Here is a 3,575-nt window from a genome sequence, read left to right as displayed (position 1 = left end):
CCGTCCTGTCACATGAGGCTGTCAAGTTCCTACCCCTACTTCCTGGAAGCATGGCGAAGGCAAACCCTCCCAATGAAATGTAATTTTCATATTACTGATAAGTATTTTTTGTTGACATATATATATATATATATATATATATATAGTGCAGACCAAAAGTTTGGACACACCTTCTCATTCAAAGAGTTTTCTTTATTTTCATGACTATGAAAATTGTAGATTCACACTGAAGGCATCAAAACTATGAATTAACACATGTGGAATTATATATGGAATTATATACATAACAAAAAAGTGTGAAACAACTGAAAATGTCATATTCTAGGTTCTTCAAAGTAGCCACCTTTTGCTTTGATTACTGCTTTGCACACTCTTGACATTCTCTTGATGAGCTTCAAGAGGTAGTCACCTGAAATGGTCTTCCAACAGTCTTGAAGGAGTTCCCCGAGAGATGCTTAGCACTTGTTGGCCCTTTTCCCTTCTGTCTGCGGTCCAGCTCACCCCTAAACCATCTCGATTGGGTTCAGGTCCGGTGACTGGAGGCCAGGTCATCTGGCGCAGCACCCCATCACTCTCCTTCTTGCTCAAATAGCCCTTGATGCCTTCAGTGTGACTGTCATGAAAATAAAGAAAACTCTTTGAATGAGAGGGTGTGTCCAAACTTTTGGTCTGTACTCTATATATATATATATATATATATATATATATATATATATATATAATCATGAAGGTCTTTCTTTCGAATCATCCAAACAAAACAAATCTTCCAGGAGATCTTTCGTTATTTGTACACTTAGTCAAATGTCCAAGCGACAACTATAGTTGCCGGTGGGCAAATAACTTGCACGTACATATCATGGGGAAATGGGAGTATACTGTGTTAACAGGTTGATAAATCAAGAATATTGGTCTTGTTTTCTGCCTTTTGCTTTCAGTGTATAGGCTAATATCTCCCCTACATAGAAATATGAAAAGTAAAAAACACACAAGCATGTCTGTAAAGTATGTTCAGATACTGAACTGAGCAAAGAGCATTATACAAATGTACAATAACAAATTTAGTGCATTGCTGTAGAACTATTCATATAGTGCTGTAGCAGAAATCCATTAGGCTGCATCCTGATGCCACATTTCTTGAAGGGCAGGAGGAAAATCTGAAAGGAACCTGATGTAGAATGTAGAAATTTGTCAAGAAATCTTAGAAATACAGTCCAATTTCCTGATTTATTGGGAAGAATCTTAACAAAGCCGACTAACCATCTAAATGTTCTTCCACAATATGCAGTGCCAGAGATATGGTGTCATCCACTAACCTGTTTGAGCAGTTTCATGTCAACCTGAAACAGTTACCATTTCAGGGAAAACTATCCCAGAATTTCAACACGACTGAAGGTTTCCCTAAAGGAAGTGACAAGCAGTGAGCATAACAGCAAAGCTTAGTTTGAAGGAATTTCTAACGAAGTAACAGCGTTGAGACATGTCCAATCTCACACACCCACAAATTCAGATACTCTGACGGCTAATGACTTCAGAAGTTTTCTATGAAACTTTTGAGGCCCCTGCTGGAGGTTTATGTTGAAAGGGGACAGGACCTCATGATATATAAGATGGAGAATCAGGAACATTTGCAGAAGTTGTGGCACAGAGGAAGACCAAGAGTACTTGACTCTAAAACACTGCCTTAGAAGACCTTAGACACAAACCAACAGAGATACAAGTAAGTCTTCATAAGATTAAGTACATGACTGAATTACAATTTGTTTGGCATTTCTTTGGTTTGCCAGGAAATCAGCTTTCTTTTGATCAACATGCATGATACATTTTGTTTTGCAGTGATTTCTATGATTCTCATCTTCCTCCTGATGCTGTGTGGGAGAACTGGAAGATGTGCACCGCATGGGACCCACACTTTGGACAGCAGCAGTTCAAAAACATGCCAAAATATAAGGATACAGGCTGACATGATAATAGAAATGCTAAATAATGAAAATGTAGGTGCATGTTTGTTATTAATATTAGTCTGTTTTTGGTTGGTTTCTAATCTAATGCCAATTCCAATTGTATATTTAGTTCACACCTTCTCAAAGCAGTACCATCTCTTCTGAAAACAACTGTAGAGCGGTAAGTTACTCGTTGACATTTTACTTTTAACAGTTCCCTTTAAGTACTGTATGGATTGGCTTATTGGAAATTCTTAGCTACTGTACTGTATCTAATAAGATATGTATTTATTCTCTTCTCAGGCAAAGTGTGCAGTTTTACAGAAACTTCGTGATTATCATCACTGTAACATGACATTCCATAATGGTGGCAATAACCCCATCAAGGAAATTCTGGGCCTAATTCATAACTTACAGGTAATGAAAAGTGTTATAGATGGATGCCGTACATTTGCAAATATTACACATGATGAGTTACAATGTTTCTTTGTATTTGCAGATGCTCAAGTGCTCAGATGAAGAAAAAACATGCAACTTATCAAATCCCTTGTGCCCCTTGGAAACTAAACATTCTTATTGGAGCAAAACTGAAAAATTTGTGGAGGAGGTCATTGGAGCGTGTTTACATGCAATGCAACATGTGTGTCCTAAATTGTCTTAAAGAGCTAAAAAGTAATGCATGGGAACATCCTGACATTTTTATATTTATTTATTTTTATTTATCATTTAATGTATTTTTTTATATTATCTGATATGCTTTAGACCTTGTTTTGTGCATCTGACATTTCCTCCGGTATAATTTGGAAATATGCTTTGTTTTATTGTGATAAATATATTTTTCAATAAAGAAAAAAAAAAGAAAAAAAAATCTGCTTTTTGTTTCAAAATAACAAAACAAAACACACAGGTAATGACTTTCAAATCAAGAGTTTATTTTCCATTTCATGAACCGGTTTCCATTTCCCTGTTAATGAGACAGCGATTCAATGACAGTTATGGTATCAACTGTATGAATGACAAAATACTACAAATATTCAAAATGTATTTTTTTCAAGAAATAGGAAATAAATAGAATCTAAAAAGACACAAATAGAAAGAACAGGGCTTTCACTATATTATAAAGCTCGTTTCTGTGGAATGGTTTCCAATGAAAAAACAATCAATGAAATAAGATTCAGAGATCTATGGGGGAAACAATGGGATTAAATGAACTTTAAAGAATTTAATGAATGGACTCCTGACACCTGATCTTAATAAAAATTAATTTGACCTTGTCAAACGAGGGTCCTTTTATAAGAGAAAAGGCAGGCAACAACTTCCCTCACCATACAGGCACAGCAATAAAACTAAAACAGTCACATTGAAAATATTTCAGAAAATCCCATTTTCATTTAGAAAGTAATGATTCAACGCGAGCATGGGGGTCCCAAAACAGGGAATGAGAGATGTGACAGCACATGCAGCGTGACTTGTATGACCAGCTCTAATGAAGCACAGTATCGCTGGCATACCAGAATAAAAGATCACAAGCCACAGGGTTGAAGAATGTAAATAGTATTTCATAACTTACAATTTGAAGCATTGCGGAGTAGTAGGCATATAAGAGAGTGACCGTTTTCAGAAATGTAACACAAT

Source organism: Carassius carassius, chromosome 6 (genome assembly GCF_963082965.1).
Source record: "Carassius carassius chromosome 6, fCarCar2.1, whole genome shotgun sequence".
In the NCBI taxonomy this organism is placed as follows: Eukaryota; Metazoa; Chordata; class Actinopteri; order Cypriniformes; family Cyprinidae; genus Carassius; species Carassius carassius.
This window is presented reverse-complemented; position numbering follows the sequence as displayed.